Here is an 18,159-nt window from a genome sequence, read left to right as displayed (position 1 = left end):
ATCACATCTGTGGGGTCAATTAAACGCTCAAAATGGCCAGAAAAAGAGAACTTTCATCTGAAACTCGACAGTCTATTCTTGTTCTTAGAAATGAAGGCTATTCCATGCGAGAAATTGCTAAGAAATTGAAGATTTCCTACAACGGTGTGTACTACTCCCTTCAGAGGACAGCACAAACAGGCTCTAAACAGAGTAGAAAAAGAAGTGGGAGGCCGCGTTGCACAACTAAGCAAGAAGATAAGCACATTAGAGTCTCTAGTTTGAGAAACAGACACCTCACAGGTACCCAACTGGCATCTTCATTAAATAGTACCCGCAAAACACCAGTGTCAACATCTACAGTGAAGAGGCGGCTGCGGGATTTTGGGCTTCAGGGCAGAGTGGCAAAGAAAAAGCCATATCTGAGACTGGCCAATAAAAGAAAAAGATTAAGATGGGCAAAAGAACACAGACATTGGACAGAGGAAGACTGGAAAAAAGTGTTATGGACGGATGAATCCAAGTTTGAGGTGTTTGGATCACAAAGAAGAACGTTTGTGAGACGCAGAACAAATGAAAAGATGCTGGAAGAATGCCTGACGCCATCTGTTAAGCATGGTGGAGGTAATGTGATGGTCTGGGGTTGCTTTGGTGCTGGTAAGGTGGGAGATTTGTACAGGGTAAAAGGGATTCTGAATAAGGAAGGCTATCACTCCATTTTGCAACGCCATGCCATACCCAGTGGACAGCGCTTGATTGGAACCAATTTCATCCTACAACAGGACAATGACCCTAAACACACCTCCAAATTGTGCAAGAACTATTTACAGCAGAAGCAGGCAGCTGGTATTCTATCGGTAATGGAGTGGCCAGCGCAGTCACCAGATCTGAACCCCATTGAGCTGTTGTGGGAGCAGCTTGACCGTATGGTACGCCAGAAGTGCCCATCCAACCTATCCAACTTGTGGGAGATGCTTCTAGAAGCGTGGGGTGCAATTTCACAAGCTTACCTCAACAAATTAACAGCTAGAATGTCAAAGGTGTGCAATGCTGTAATTGCTGCAAAAGGAGGATTCTTTGACGAAAGCAAAGTGTGATGTAAAAACAATGTTATTTCAAATACAAATCATTATTTCTAACCTTGTCAATGTCTTGACTCTATTTTCTATTCATTTCACAACGCATGGTGGTGAATAAGTATGACTTTTCATGGAAAACACAAAATTGTTTGGGTGACCCCAAACTTTTGAACGGTAGTGTATATACTCACCTGGTCCCGGCAGAAGGAGCTCAGCCGCGGCCGGCCAGCAGTTCTCCTGAACTGCTGTGAGTAGTATTCAGCAGCCGGGGATTTAAAATCCCCGCCTGCTGAATGAGCTGTCTCTGATTGGTCACAGCCCTCACCAATCAGAGGCAGCTCTCACTCACCCATTCATGAATTCATGAATGGGTGAGTGAGTGCTGCCTCTGATTGGCTCAGCGCAGGGACCAATCAGGGGCAGCTCTCAGCTGAATAACAGGGATTGGTGTTCAATGTTTCTAGAATTATTGTAAATACGCAGGGAATGCATTTTTTATATATTACTTTTTGAAATGGTAAACATAAACAATAGAGTAGGGAATTTAGAATATCCTTGGAATGAATTTGAGAATTTACAGAAGACTGTTATGCCCTTGTGCATAGGAGAGTACTGGCATGCATGTTCTAGAATGAAAGTGGGGTTCTGCATTTGTTACTTCTGTCTATCCACACATATTTTATGTCACTTGAGAAAGTGGACCTCAGTTCCTGAATCTCGTTGCTTGTATGTGGTGAAGCTATTAATAAATGTTCAATGGCTAACCGAGAGCCGGAGCACACACATTTACCCTAGCTCCAGGCAGCAGGACCGCGCCGTCGGCTTTCTAGCCCAAACACAGGCACCTACAACGCCGATAACGGCACCGCTGACACCACCGGACCCCAAGCTTCAATTAGAGACCTTCCGCTGGTCTCTAGCTGGTGCCGCGATTTTGCGGCCTACAGGCCCGGCCGAAGCCTGGGACTAAATTAATACTCGCGGCCGACCGGAAGTGAAGGCCGGCCGCGGAAGGAGAAAAAACGCAGCGGGAGAGCGGTGAGAGTGGAGGAGCAGCTGCTGGAGGTCTGGACTGCGCTGGGGAACGGGCAGAGGAGGCAGCGGCAGGCCTGCATCAGTGAGTAGGCCCACAGCACCCCTTGACATCAGAGCAGGAGGGAGCTCCTGCAGGAGCAGAACACGTCCCCCCCCTCCCATCCACCTCACCTCACGGAGCTGTCGGTCGGAGGAACGGGGACACAGGGACGTGGTCAGCAGCCATTGTTCACCCCCTCCCCCCTTGCAACCACCAACACCCCGAAGGGCCAAAAGCATTAATGTGGGGGACAGAGCAAGGGACAGGAATATCGCCACACTGAGCCCCCAAACCCCACGCAGAAGTCCCTGGCAGGATCAACTGCACAAAGTGGGACTGAAACCCCACTGGCAGGCAGCCCACAGCCTACACACCTGCAGGGTAACAGCATCGAAGTTGTTAAAAGAGGGCAACGGGACGGCACCAGAGAGTGGACACCTGAGCGGACAACCGCCATATTTCCCCCCCCTGGGAAAATCTCTGCCGGACTTGCATTGAAACGTGAACGTTGCCTCCCACTTGCCCCTCCCGAACAGCGGACGCCGCCAGACACAGAGAGGCGTTCCTCTCTAAGCAGTGAGGTGCAGTCGAGTAGAATGCCCGAACCGGACAAGATGGGCAGTTAATGTTCGCCATTTAAAGAAAGACCCCCGGGACCCATGTAACCACTTCAAACCGAGCTGGTCGGACCGCCGCGCAAACGAATAATTTCGAGTTAACAGTGCATAATACAGCATTCTAATCTGAGGTCGCGCTATGGTGAAAATCGGGAGAGATAAAAGCAGGGAGCACGCGGAGGCACCCAGGGTTGACAAAAGCCAAGCAGAGATGGATAAATTCCTAAAGAAAAAGCACAGCTCTCCGGCGGCACGGCGACAGAGAGCTCCACAAGAAGGCGCTACTGGCCAACACAGAGAGGACTCAGACATAGAAAGCACCTCTATTGCCCCGGACCACACTGAGGACATGGACAGGGAACCGATCTCACGATCTTTCCTTAAAGAAATCCTGACTCAGACAATCTCTCCGGTAATGAAAGAGTTGTCGGACATAAAATCTGAGGTGAAACAAATTGGCCACAGGGTGGAGGACTTGGAGAATGCACAACAAGAACTGATGCAACATAACACAGCCCTCCAAGACGCCCTAACAGAACAACAAGACCAATTGCACCATGCGATGCTCCTTATTGAGGACCAGGAGAACAGGAGCCGCAGGAAAAATATCCGTTTTAGGGGTCTGCCAGAATCAATAGCCGCAGAAGCACTAAACTCGACTGCTATGCAAATATTTCAGTCCCTGCTAGGCGAAGATAGAACTGGTAAAATCGTAATTGAGCGGATACATAGAGCTCTGAGACCCAAACCAATGGCTACTGAACCCCCAAGGGACGTCGTCTGCGGCCTCCTGAGCTTCGTGGACACCTCAGCAATACTGCATAAGGCCAGAGAAACAAGTGAGATCTTCTTTGAAGACCATAAAATCCTTATTTTTCAGGATATCGCCCCCAGCACCCTGGCTAAAAGACGCTTACTTAAACCCCTGACGGAAGCCCTACGCATTAAAAAACTCCCGGTCAGATGGCTTTTCCCGTTTGGTCTTGCGACCTTTAAAGATGGACAGCAGATTACCATCAGATCACCAAGCGACCTCGAGAAGGCATGGGAAAAGCTTGGAATAACACCTATTGCAATTCCATCCTGGCTGCCATTCCAACCTAAAGCACGTTTGCCCCAACTGAAGGCTTCCGAGCAATGGACGATTAACAAGCCTCCGAAAACTCCTAGGCAAAAGAAAAAACAGCAGGCGGAGGCCTGAGGACGGCCCACCTTCCTTTCTTCAAATGACTCGGAACGATATCTCTCTCGTTCTCTTCCCCCCCCCCCCCCCCTCCCTTCTTTTCTCTTCCACCAGCTAAACAAGATAACGGACAGATCTATCGAGGAGGTCGGAGGGGCCGGGATGCAGGAGTAAAGGAGGAGGCAACTAACCAGTTCACGGTGAATATGCCGGGGGTCTGGGCGTGGGACGGGCGCTGGGGATGGGGGCTGCGCTGGGGAGGCGGGGGGGGGGGGAACATTTCCCCCCCCCTCTGCTCCCTCCTGCTCTCCCCTTACATATTGCTAATCAGCTGATTAGACACCGCTGCCCGGTTCTGCCGGCACCCCGCGCGTCCGTTGCATGGCCTAGACCTACACAGTTTGTTTAATGTTTAATGTGATGTAAACGCACACTGTATTTTTTCTTCCAAAGTGTGCGGATCTGTGTCCAGTCTATAATGTTCGCTAGTTTCATAACTTAACAAAACTTACGGTTTGAAAATGTTTAAAAAGGAAAAAAAAATAATTTTTTGATCAATTTAGGTTTATGTGGTTACCGGGGGTCGCACCAAACCGACAAGGTGCGTGTCCACCCACCCCCCAAGTACGCGAGGGCTAGGAGATGCCATGGGGCTAACGCCCCTCCCTTGACCCTGAGTGAGGAACAGGTTCAGGGTCCCTTTGGGAATGGCCCTCCCCCCACCTCGTGCCTAACAAATTTCCTCTTTTTCCCACTTTATGTGGAGTATGTTTTTACCCCCAGTTGGAACAGCAAGATGGTTAGCAAAATCTTAGATGTGAAAAAGACAGACCCCCTACAGAAAATAGTTCCCCTATGGTCGACTAATGGCGGAAGTTAAAATTGTCTCATTTAATGTCAGAGGCTGGAACAATCCCCAGAAGAGAGCACAAACATTTATCCTTACCAAAAAACATAGCCCGGACGTGATGTTCCTACAGGAAACTCACTTCCGTCACAATCGCATACCCAAACTCCCAACCCATAACTATAATCAATGGTTCCACAGCACGCATTCCTCAGCCTCAAGGGGGGTCTCCGTCGCGATCAGCAAAAATATCCCTTTTATTCTCACCAAGTCTGAATCAGACCCGGCCGGCAGATTCATATTCCTGAAAGGCACAGTGGCACACAGATTGATCTCTCTCGCTAACCTATACGCCCCAAACAAAAATCAGGCCCAGTGGCTAATACGCACTATTTCTAAATTCAAAGAATTTGCCGAAGGCTTGGAAATAGTAGGAGGTGACTTTAATATAGCATTAGACCATACGATAGACACCACCTCGGGCGCTACACAGACACCCAAGACGCTGACCCGCAGACTGAGAAGCCTACTAGCTGAATCAAATCTGCGCGACGCGTGGAGGCTGAGGAACCCCGGGCTCAGGGAATATACCTACTTCTCTCACATACATGCAACCTACCACAGAATTGACTACTTGTTGGTCTCAGGCAGATTTTTGCACGCGATTACCTCAGCGGATATTGGCCCCATCACCATATCAGATCATGCCCCTATCTTTCTCTCTCTGATTGTGGATAGTCTCCCGAGGAGAGAATGGAATTGGCGCCTCAATTGCACACTGATCAGTGGAGGGGACAATGTTACGAGTATCTCAGAGAAACTGGAGGAATTCTTCCGGATTAATGACTCCCTGGAGGTACCGGTTCCCTTCATCTGGGAGGCACATAAAGCTTACATTAGGGGGGAGCTGATATCCCTGGGCACCAGAGTCAAGCGGCGGAGGGAGGAGGAGGTCAATACCCTACTCACCCAAATCTCAGATAAGAAGGCACAGCATAAAGAAGGCCCCAATAACGACACACTAAAAGAGCTTAAAGACCTGAGGGACAAGTTGAAAAACACCTTAAACGTCAAAGCAGCTAAAACTTTATTTACCTCCAAATATAAGATATATATACATGGCGACAGAGGTTCTAAAACGATGACAAGATTAATCCAAAAACAACGAGAGAAACACTTTGTTTCCCAGGTCAAGACAACGACGGGAGCCACAGTAACATCTACAGAAGAGGTGGCTGCGGAATTTGAAAAATTCTACACCACCTTATATAATCTAGAGAGGGACACCGGGGCCCAACAGGACACCGTGCACAACTTCCTAAATAATTTAAAATTACCTGGACTGACTGAGGAAGAGGCCTCCTCGCTCTTAGACCCAGCGACGGAGAATGAAGTAGCCGAAGTCCTAACCTCCATCCCGAACGGGAAAAGCCCGGGCCCGGATGGGCTCCCCATTGCTTACTACAAAAAGTTTGCTAACATACTTGTCCCACAACTGACCAAACTCTGCAATTCCCTTCTCTCAGGCTCAGTACTACCCAAGCAAGCCCAAGAGGCTTACATAGCGCTTATCCCCAAAGAGGGCAAGGACCCAGAATCCTGTGGAAATTACCGCCCCATCTCCCTACTGAATGTAGATATTAAACTTTGGGCGAAATTGCTCGCCCATAGGATGGCCCCCCTACTGACTAAATTGATAAGCCCAGACCAGGTAGGTTTTGTGCCAGGTAGGGAGGGGAAATTTAACACAACCCGAGCAATTCAGGCTATCCACTACGCGAAACACAATAAACGCCCACTGATCCTAATCTCCACAGATGCTGAGAAGGCCTTCGACAGGGTAAGCTGGAATTTCATCAACAGCACCCTGTCTAGATTTGGATTCCCCCTGCCATTCATAAAAGCTATTTTCACCCTCTACTCTGAGCCGACGGCGAGAGTCCAGGTCAATGGCACGTTATCCAAACCCTTTCCCATCAAGAACGGCACTAGGCAAGGCTGCCCATTATCGCCCACTCTCTTCATCCTAGTGATGGAGACGTTACTCCAAGATATCAGACATATCAGACAATCCAGATATTGAGGGCCTCCAAATAGGAGAGGCCACCCACACCACCGCAGCCTACGCTGATGATCTCCTGGTGATGGCCACCAATCCCAGGAGGGCCCTGCCGGCGCTTGTAGAGACGTTTGAACATTTTGGTAGGTTGTCCAATTTTAAAATCAATTATGACAAGTCGGAGATACTAAATATAACGGCCCCTCCCCGCACAGTTAGCAACCTGAGGGAACAGTTTGCATTCAAATGGCCCACATCAAAAATTAAATACCTAGGCATCACCCTGACGGCGAACCCCTCCCTCCTATATGACACAAACTACACCCCGTTGATTAAAAAAGTGAAGAACCAGCTCGACCAACTAAAAATATCACTTATTTCCTGGCTAGGTAGGAAAAACCTTATTTCTACATATATCCTCCCGCCCATTATTTATATATTGCACTCGGTGCCAATCGACCTACCCGCTACCTTCTTCTCACAAATGCACAAATTGTTCCGTGACTATATCTGGGGAGGGCATAATCCGAGACTGGCCTTTTCATTCCTGAGCCAAAAGCGCCCCCAAGGAGGTACGGGACTCCCAGACCTCCAGCTATACCACAAGGCGATTCACATCGCCAGATGGATCCTCTTAATAGATAACACAATTGCCTCCCCAACACTTTGTATGGAAAGGACAATACTTGGGAAGGATAACCAAGGCCTGCTCTGGGTTAATGGTCTCACACAAGATAAACATGTGCACCTTAACCCTATCACAAAATGCACCATCAAGATACTGAAACATGCACGGATGGGAGTGACAAGTGCAAAGTCCCTCCCCCCCATGACACCAGCTTCCATAATACCCTCTATCCTAGCCAATAAACCACGGGGAAGTGAAGGAATATGGGATAAACTCCAATCCACCACAATTTACGATATTCTTAAGGGCCCCACTTTGACAGACCCGATGCAGCTAGACAGCTGGCTCCCACAACCGCCGCGCAACTTCTTGGAAAGGGCTACTCTATATCGCTCACTGAGACAGTTCCAAGCCACCCACCTTGAGAACTCGAGGGACCCGACATGGTTTGAGACATATACTTCCCTACCCTCTCGACCAAAAAAGTTGGTTACACATCTTTATAAAGGACTTCTGTTGCAAAAAGCCTCAGATAGGCCCTGGTTTTTGAGGGAATGGGAAAGAGAACTGGGACTTACTCTCAGTCGAGAAGATACCCTAAAAGTCCTGAGGAATTCCCACGGGTTCTCAAAATGCGTTCGCACACAGGAAAACTCTTACAAGCTGTTGACCAGGTGGTATAGAACCCCGGTCACAACTTCCAAAACGAACCCGACATCTACAGACGTCTGCTGGAGATGTGAGGAAGAAAAAGGGACAGCCCTCCATATCTGGTGGGAATGTTCAAAAATTAAGCCCTACTGGCGGTCAGTCACCAACATTATCAACAAAATATGCCATACCTCTTACTCCTTTAGACCGGAGGAGATACTTATCTGGCTCCCCACAAACCATTTCAAACCCTCAAAAAAAAGTTTGCCTACAATCCTTTTAACGGCAGCTAAACTCCTGATACCCCTCTTCTGGAAAGAGAAAGAGATTCCACAAATCCGCCAGTGGTTAGACAGGATAGCGCAAATCTTTCGGTTTGAGGAGATCCTGGCGTGGGAGGCCAACACCAGGGACGACTTCATGGCCCTTTGGACCCCATGGATCTGCTTTCAGGACAATCCAGATTTCGCCGCAACCTAAAATAAAGGATCTGCCTATGTTCACACCACAATATAAAGACAACATCTTGCTGTTTGTTCTCCCAAATTGTTTTCCCTAATTGTTTTTCCTAAATCTACCCCACCTGATCATACCCGGTTCCCCTAGGGGTGTTTCTTGTTACACCTCGCACCCTCACCCCCCTCCCCCCCCCCCCGCCTATACCCCTGATTGTCCTCCCCGTTACCTGGCCGGAAGTATGCTATAAATGACAGAAGCGTTATATTTATTCTGATGTCTGTAACTGAATGGTTATTCTCAAACTGGCCCTGCGTGGCTGATATGCATGTCCTTATATCCGGCATTGTTATACCATTATTCCAATAAAAAGAAATTGTTTAAAAAAATAAATGTTCAATATACATGATGAATTACATTCTACTGTATATACCTATGACCTGATAGGAAAGGGAAGTACAGGAAGATGGGCTGTTGAATATTCATTCCATTTGCTCCTTATTTTCTTATTGACCATTCCTCACACAGGGATTTGCTTAATGAACTAATGGCCAATTCTGAAAACTGAATTGGGTCCTGGAACTATAAAACATGCGATTCTCTTCTTTTTATCTTTTTGTAAGCACTGCATATTTTTATATTGAAACTTAAAACTCTAATAAACTTGGGAATCTTGTTAAATTGAGAGTATTGTAATCGACTATAGAAATGAGTCAAAAATTGGCAAATTGTACACATTGTCAAATTGTGTAAAGCCTTATTTATAGATATATTTAGAAAAACATACTAATACTAAAATGTTTTCAGTAGAAATTAAATGAATTTGAGCAATTGCATTATTATTATACACAACAAGCAGGACAACACAAGCATGAGATCACAACTTGGTAATTCATCTTCATAAAGCATCGGGAACCACCCAGGATCCTAGAATGGCATATTGTATGGGCATAAAATACAGGAAGAGCTCAGCAGTGTAGCCTTTTATAATAGACAGATGTTATTGTGTTTTTTTTAAGTGCTGTTCAAGGTCTCTAGGCCAGGGTGCCAATTATTACTAGGACCACCACTAGATGCTTGTGCTAGAGATGCTACATTTAGAGATGAGCGAACGTACTCGTCCGAGCTTGATATTCGTGCGAATATTAGGGTGTTCGGGATGCTCGTTACTCGTAACGAGTACCACGCGGTGTTCCGGTTACTTTCAGTTTCCTCTCTGAGACGTTAGCGCGCTTTTCTGGCCAATTGAAAGACAGGGAAGGCATTACAACTTCCCCCTGTGACGTTCAAGCCCTATACCACCCCCCTGCTGTGAGTGGCTGGGGTGATCAGATGTCACCCGAGTATAAAAGTCGGCCCCTCCCGCGGCTCGGCTCAGATGCCCTGTGAGTTAGTGAGGGAAAGTGCTGTTCTATTGGAGTTGCTGTAGGGAGAGTGTTTGTAGTGAGTGTAGGCTTCAAGAACCCCAACGGTCCTTCTTAGGGCCACATCTACGTGTGTGCAGGCTGCTGTTATCAGTGGAAATTTTTATTTTTTTTTTCTCAAAATCGGCAGTGCAGAGCATTGCACCCGGTATTAGGGACAGAAGTGGTGCTTAGGCAGGGAGAGTGTTAGGAGTGAGTGTAGCCTTCAAGAACCTCAACGGTCCTTTCTAGGGCCAAATTCAACCGTGTGCAGTACTGTGCTGGCTGCTGTTAGCAGTGTTGCATATTTTTTTTCTTCTAAAAATCGTCTGTGCAGAGCATTGCACCCTCCATTGATACTAGAGGGATAGAATTGTGTAGGCAGGGCCACAACACAGTTATTGTTCATTGAATATACGCAGTGGGGCCTTCCCTTTGCAAAAAAGCGAAAAAATTATATTTGGCCTGCCTGTGTCAGTCCTAAGGTCTCCGTGTACGTGTGTGCTGCGTGGAGAACGTACAAAAATCAGACGCAACCAGCTACGGTTTACTGCAGGCTTGCGCCATTGTCTTTCCTGACTGGCAAATACCTGCTCTGCCAGAGTTAATAACTCTGCTACACTAAAGTTGTGTGACACTTTTTCAGGGCCACACCACAGTTATTAAACGTATTGTTCATTGAATATACGCAGTGGGGCCTTCCCTTTGCAAAAAAGCGAAAAAATTATATTTGGCCTGCCTTTGTCAGTCCTAAGGTCTCCGTGTACGTGTGTGCTGCGTGGAGAACGCACAAAAATCAGACGCAACCAGCTACGGTTTACTGCAGGCTTGCGCCATTGTCTTTCCTGACTGGCAAATACCTGCTCTGCCAGAGTTAATAACTCTGCTACACTAAAGTTGTGTGACACTTTTTCAGGGCCACACCACAGTTATTAAACATATTGTTCATTGAATATACGCAGTGGGGCCTTCCCTTTGCAAAAAAGCGAAAAAATTATATTTGGCCTGCCTGTGTCAGTCCTAAGGTCTCCGTGTACGTGTGTGCTGCGTGGAGAACGTACAAAAATCAGACGCAACCAGCTACGGTTTACTGCAGGCTTGCGCCATTGTCTTTCCTGACTGGCAAATACCTGCTCTGCCAGAGTTAATAACTCTGCTACACTAAAGTTGTGTGACACTTTTTCAGGGCCACACCACGGTTATTAAACGTATTGTTCATTGAATATACGCAGTGGGGCCTTCCCTTTGGAAAAAAGCGAAAAAATTATATTTGGCCTGCCTGTGTCAGTCCTAAGGTCTCCGTGTACGTGTGTGCTGCGTGGAGAACGTACAAAAATCAGACGCAACCAGCTACGGTTTACTGCAGGCTTGCGCCATTGTCTTTCCTGACTGGCAAATACCTGCTCTGCCAGAGTTAATAACTCTGCTACACTAAAGTTGTGTGACACTTTTTCAGGGCCACACCACAGTTATTAAACATATTGTTCATTGAATATACGCAGTGGGGCCTTCCATTTGCAAAAAAGCGAAAAAATTATATTTGGCCTGCCTGTGTGAGTCCTAAGGTCTCCGTGTACGTGTGTGCTGCGTGGACAACGTACAAAAATCAGAAGCAACCAGCTACGGTTTACTGCAGGCTTGCGCCATTGTCTTTCCTGACTGGCAAATACCTGCTCTGCCAGAGTTAATAACTCTGCTACACTAAAGTTGTGTGACACTTTTTCAGGGCCACACCACAGTTATTAAACGTATTGTTCATTGAATATATGCAGTGGGGCCTTCCCTTTGCAAAAAAGCGAAAAAATTATATTTGGCCTGCCTGTGTCAGTCCTAAGGTCTCCGTGTACGTGTATGCTGCGTGGAGAACGTACAAAAATCAGACGCAACCAGCTACGGTTTACTGCAGGCTTGCGCCATTGTCTTTCCTGACTGGCAAATACCTGCTCTGCCAGAGTTAATAACTCTGCTACACTAAAGTTGTGTGACACTTTTTCAGGGCCACACCACAGTTATTAAACGTATTGTTCATTGAATATACGCAGTGGGGCCTTCCCTTTGGAAAAAAGCGAAAAAATTATATTTGGCCTGCCTGTGTCAGTCCTAAGGTCTCCGTGTACGTGTGTGCTGCGTGGAGAACGTACAAAAATCAGACGCAACCAGCTACGGTTTACTGCAGGCTTGCGCCATTGTCTTTCCTGACTGGCAAATACCTGCTCTGCCAGAGTTAATAACTCTGCTACACTAAAGTTGTGTGACACTTTTTCAGGGCCACACCACAGTTATTAAACGTATTGTTCATTGAATATACGCAGTGGGGCCTGCCCTTTGCAAAAAAGCGAAAAAATTATATTTGACCTGCAGGCTTGCGCCAATTTATTTCCTGCCTGGGAAATCAAATCACTGGTAATACAGCATGCTGAGGGGTAGGGGTAGGCCTAGAGGACGTGGACGCGGCCGAGGACGCGGAGGGCCAAGTGAGGGTGTGGGCACAGGCCGAGCTCCTGATCCAGGTGTGTCGCAGCCGACTGCTGCGCGATTAGGAGAGAGGCACGTTTCTGGCGTCCCCACATTCATCGCCCAATTAATGGGTCCACGCGGGAGACCTTTATTAGAAAATGAGCAGTGTGAGCAGGTCCTGTCCTGGATGGCAGAAAGTGTTTCGAGCAACCTATCGTCCAGCCACAGTTCTGCGCCGTCCACTGCTGCAAATCCGAATCCTCTGTCTGCTGCTCCTCCTTCCTCCCAGCCTCCTCACTCCACTACAATGACACATGCTCAGGAGCGGGAACACTCCCAGGAACTTTTCTCGGGCCCCTGCTCAGATTGGGCAGCAGTGGTTCCTCTACCACCAGAGGAGTTTATCGTCACTGATGCCCAACCATTGGAAAGTTCCCGGGGTCCGGGGGATGAGGCTGGGGACTTCCGGCAACTGTCTCAAGACCTTTCAGTGGGTGAGGAGGACGATGACGATGAGACACAGTTGTCTTGCAGTGAGGTAGTAGTAAGGGCAGTAAGTCCGAGGGAGCAGCGCACAGAGGATTCGGAGGAAGAGCAGCAGGACGATGAGGTGACTGACCCCACCTGGTGGGCAACGCCTACACAGGACAGGTCTTCAGAGGGGGAGGCACGGGCAGCAGCAGGGCAGGTTGCAAGAGGCAGTGCGGTGGCCAGGGGTAGAGGCAGGGCCAGACCGAATAATCCACCAAGTGTTTCCCAAAGCGCCCCCTCGCGCCATGCCACCCTGCAGAGGCCGAGGTGCTCTAAGGTCTGGCAGTTTTTCACCGAGACGCCTGACGACCGACGAACAGTGGTGTGCAACCTTTGTCGCGCCAAGATCAGCCGGGGAGCCACCACCACCAGCCTCACCACCACCAGCATGCGCAGACATATGATGGCCAAGCACCCCACAAGGTGGGACGAAGGCCGTTCACCGCCTCCGGTTTGCACCGCTGCCTCTCCCCCTGTGCCCCAACCTGCCACTGAGATCCAACCCCCCTCTCAGGACACAGGCACGACCGTCTCATGGCCTGCACCCACACCCTCACGCCGCCACGCACCCACACGCTCAATCGTTAACCGTCCACATAGCCAAATTTATCAGCCTTGAGATGCTGCCGTATAGGGTTGTGGAAACGGAGTCCTTCAAAGCTATGATGGCGGCGGCGGCCCCGCGCTACTCTGTTCCCAGTCGCCACTACTTTTCCCGATGTGCCGTCGCAGCCCTGCACGACCACGTCTCCCGCAACATTGTACGCGCCCTCACCAATGCGGTTAGTGGCAAGGTCCACTTAACTACGGACACGTGGACAAGCACAGGCGGGCAGGGCCACTACATCTCCCTGACGGCACATTGGGTGAATTTAGTGGAGGCTGGGACAGAGTCAGAGTCCGGGAACGCTCACGTCCTACCCACCCCAGAATTGCGGGCCCCAGCTCGGTGGTGGTATCTGCGGCGGTGTATGCCTCGTCCACTAAACCACCCTCCTCCTCCTCCTCCTCCTCCTCAACCTCTGTCTCGCAATCTAGATGTGTCAGCAGCAGCAGGACGTCGCCAGCAGTCGGTGTCGCGCGGCGTGGCAGCACAGCGGTGGGCAAGCGTCAGCAGGCCGTGCTGAAACTACTCAGCTTAGGAGATAGGAGGCACACGGCCCACGAACTGCTGCAGGGTCTGACAGAGCAGACCGACCGTTGGCTTGCGCCGCTGAGCCTCCAACCGGGCATGGTCGTGTGTGACAACAGCCGTAACCTGGTGGCGGCTCTGCAGCTCGGCAGCCTCACGCACGTGCCATGCCTGGCCCACGTCTTTAATTTGGTGGTTCAGCGCTTTCTGAAAAGCTACCCACGCTTGTCAGACCTGCTCGTAAAGGTGCGCCGGCTCTGCGCACATTTCCGCAAGTCCCACACGGACGCTGCCACCCTGCGCACCCTGCAACATCGCTTTAATCTGCCAGTGCACCGACTGCTGTGCGACGTGCCCACACGGTGGAACTCTACGCTCCACATGTTGGCTAGGCTCTATGAGCAGCGTAGAGCTATAGTGGAATACCAACTCCAACATGGGCGGCGCAGTGGGAGTCAGCCTCCTCAATTCTTTTCAGAAGAGTGGGCCTGGTTGGCAGACATCTGCCAGGTCCTTCGAAACTTTGAGCAGTCTACCCAGGTGGTGAGCGGCGATGCTGCAATCATTAGCGTCACCATTCCTCTGCTATGCATCTTGAGAACTTCCCTGCAAACCATAAAGGCAGCCGCTTTGCGCTCGGAAACAGAGCCGGGGGAAGACAGTATGTCGCTGGATAGTCAGAGCACCCTCCTGTCTATATCTCAGCGCGTTCAGGAGGAGGAGCATGAGGAGGATGAGGAGGAGGGGGAAGAGACAGCTTGGCCCACTGCTGACGGTGCCCCTGCTGCTTGCCTGTCATCATTTCAGCGTGTATGGCCTGAGGAGGAGGAGGAGGAGGAGGAGGATCCTGAAAGTGATCTTCCTAGTGCGGACAGCCATGTGTTGCGTACAGGTACCCTGGCACACATGGCTGACTTCATGTTAGGATGCCTTTCTCGTGACCCTCGCATTCAACGCATTATGGCCACTACGGATTACTGGGTGTACACACTGCTCGACCCACGCTATAAGGAGAACCTTCCCAGTCTCATTCCCGAAGAGGAAAGGGGTTCGAGAGTGTTGCTATACCACAGGACCCTGGCGGACAAGCTGATGGTAAAATTCCCATCCGACAGCGCTAGTGGCAGAAGGCGCAGTTCCGAGGGCCAGGTAGCAGGGGAGGTGCGTAGATCGAGCAGCATGTACAGCCCAGGCAGTGCAACAGTCTTTAAGGGCCTGGCCAGCTTTATGGCTCCCCAGCAAGACTGTGTCACCGCTCCCCAGTCAAGGCTGAGTCGGCGGGAGCACTGTAAAAGGATGGTGAGGGAGTACGTAGCCGATCGCACGACCATCCTCGGTGACGCCTCTGCCCCCTACAACTACTGGGTGTCGAAGCTGGACACGTGGCCTGAACTAGCGCTGTATGCCCTGGAGGTGCTTGCTTGTCCTGCGACTAGCGTCTTGTCGGAAAGGGTGTTTAGTGCGGCTGGGGGAATCATCACAGATAAGCGTACCCGCCTGTCAACCGACAGTGCCGACAGGCTAACACTCATCAAGATGAACAAAGGCTGGATTTCCCCAGACTTCTGTTCTCCACCAGCGGACAGCAGCGATACGTAAGCAATACGTAGGCTGCACCCGCGGATGGAAGCTACGTTCTCTCTCACCATCCAAAACGGGGACATTTCTGCTTCATCAATCTGTGTCTAATATTCCTCCTCCTCCTCCTGCTCCTCCTCCTGAAACCTTACATAATCACGCTGAACGGGCAATTTTTCTTAGGGCCACAAGGCTCACTCATAATTTTTCTAAACAATTTTTATATGTTTCAATGCTCTTAAAAGCGTTGAAACTTTAACTTGAACCAATTTTTCGTTAAACTGGGCTGCCTCCAGGCCTAGTTACCACTTAAGCCACATTAACCAAAGCGATTAATGGGTTTCACCTGCACTCTTGGTTGGCCATGGCCAATTTTTTGGATGTACATTAGTACTGTTGATTCAGCAATTTTTGTGGGCCCTCGCCTACAGTGTAATCAAATGAATTTTTAGCCCACCTGCATTACAGCTGACGTTACATCCGCTGTGTTGGGCAATGCAATGTGATATTTCTGTGTACCGCCGGTGGCTTCCTGGCACCCACCCATGCTGTGGGTCCACAGGGAATTATAAATGCATCTGTTTCCACTTCTAAAGAACCCCAGTCTGACTGGGGCATGCAGTGTGGGCCGAAGCCCACCTGCATTAAGCACGACATTACTACCTCAGCTGTGTTGGGCAATGCAATGGGATATTTTTATGTACCGCCGGTGGGTTCCAGGGAGCCACCCATGCTGTAGGTGCACACGGAGTTTAACCTACATCTGTCCACTTGTAAAGAACCCCAGTCTGACTGGGGCATGCAGTGTGGGCCGAAGCCCACCTGCATTAAGCACATTACTACCTCAGCTGTGTTGGGCAATGCAATGGGATATTTCTATGTACCGCCGGTGGGTTCCTGGGAGCCACCCATGCTGTAGGTGCACACGGAGTTTAACCTACATCTGTCCACTTGTAAAGAACCACAGTCTGACTGGGGCATGCAGTGTGGGCCGAAGCCCACCTGTATTAAGCACAACATTACTACCTCAGCTGTGTTGGGCAATGCAATGGGATATTTCTATGTACCGCCGGTGGCTTCCTGGCACCCACCCATGCTGTGGGTCCACAGGGAATTATAAATGCATCTGTTTCCACTTCTAAAGAACCCCAGTCTGACTGGGGCATGCAGTGTGGGCCGAAGCCCACCTGTATTAAGCACAACATTACTACCTCAGCTGTGTTGGGCAATGCAATGGGATATTTCTATGTACCGCCGGTGGCTTCCTGGCACCCACCCATGCTGTGGGTCCACAGGGAATTATAAATGCATCTGTTTCCACTTGTAAAGAACCCCAGTCTGACTGGGGCATGCAGTGTGGGCCGAAGCCCACCTGCATTAAGCACGACATTACTACCTCAGCTGTGTTGAGCAATGCAATGGGATATTTTTATGTACTGCCGGTGGGTTCCAGGGAGCCACCCATGCTGTAGGTGCACACGGAGTTTAACCTACATCTGTCCACTTGTAAAGAACCCCAGTCTGACTGGGGCATGCAGTGTGGGCCGAAGCCCACCTGTATTAAGCACAACATTACTACCTCAGCTGTGTTGGGCAATGCAATGGGATATTTCTATGTACCGCCGGTGGCTTCCTGGCACCCACCCATGCTGTGGGTCCACAGGGAATTATAAATGCATCTGTTTCCACTTGTAAAGAACCCCAGTCTGACTGGGGCATGCAGTGTGGGCCGAAGCCCACCTGTATTAAGCACAACATTACTACCTCAGCTGTGTTGGGCAATGCAATGGGATATTTCTATGTACCGCCGGTGGCTTCCTGGCACCCACCCATGCTGTGGGTCCACAGGGAATTATAAATGCATCTGTTTCCACTTGTAAAGAACCCCAGTCTGACTGGGGCATGCAGTGTGGGCCGAAGCCCACCTGCATTAAGCACGACATTACTACCTCAGCTGTGTTGAGCAATGCAATGGGAAATTTTTATGTACCGCCGGTGGGTTCTAGGGAGCCACCCATGCTGTAGGTGCACACGGAGTTTAACCTACATCTGTCCACTTGTAAAGAACCCCAGTCTGACTGGGGCATGCAGTGTGGGCCGAAGCCCACCTGTATTAAGCACAACATTACTACCTCAGCTGTGTTGGGCAATGCAATGGGATATTTCTATGTACCGCCGGTGGCTTCCTGGCACCCACCCATGCTGTGGGTCCACAGGGAATTATAAATGCATCTGTTTCCACTTGTAAAGAACCCCAGTCTGACTGGGGCATGCAGTGTGGGCCGAAGCCCACCTGCATTAAGCACGACATTACTACCTCAGCTGTGTTGGGCAATGCAATGGGATATTTTTATGTACCGCCGGTGGGTTCCAGGGAGCCACCCATGCTGTAGGTGCACACAGAGTTTAACCTACATCTGTCCACTTGTAAAGAACCCCAGTCTGACTGGGGCATGCAGTGTGGGCCGAAGCCCACCTGTATTA

The sequence above is a fragment of the Eleutherodactylus coqui genome, chromosome 1, assembly GCF_035609145.1.
Source record: "Eleutherodactylus coqui strain aEleCoq1 chromosome 1, aEleCoq1.hap1, whole genome shotgun sequence".
NCBI classification, from domain to species: domain Eukaryota; kingdom Metazoa; phylum Chordata; class Amphibia; order Anura; family Eleutherodactylidae; genus Eleutherodactylus; species Eleutherodactylus coqui.
This window is presented reverse-complemented; position numbering follows the sequence as displayed.